The following is a 308-nucleotide window of genomic DNA, read 5'->3' on the forward strand; positions in this document are numbered from 1 at the left end:
CGGGGCCACCAAACGCTGTCGAAGGCGGAAGAGATGTCAAACATTATCAATAAGACATATTTCTCCGCCCTCTCCTCCACGTCTCTACCCCTAGGAACCCTTCCTATCCTTTGTCTGTCCACGGCAAGACGAAGGTCCCATATATCCCATGGCGGACATAGGTCGGTACCTGGTGGGTATAACGTGGTGCCCCTAACAGTAGTGAGAGTATGGGGGAGCTAGGACACTGATTTGAGGAGCCAATCAGAAGCCAGCATTTTGATGACGTCACACATGGCGGGAGATTTGAATTCAAATATTCGGCTCGA

Source organism: Halyomorpha halys, unplaced genomic scaffold, assembly GCF_000696795.3.
Source record: "Halyomorpha halys isolate HHAL.00 unplaced genomic scaffold, Hhal_1.1 Scaffold1344.1, whole genome shotgun sequence".
Classification (NCBI taxonomy): domain Eukaryota; kingdom Metazoa; phylum Arthropoda; class Insecta; order Hemiptera; family Pentatomidae; genus Halyomorpha; species Halyomorpha halys.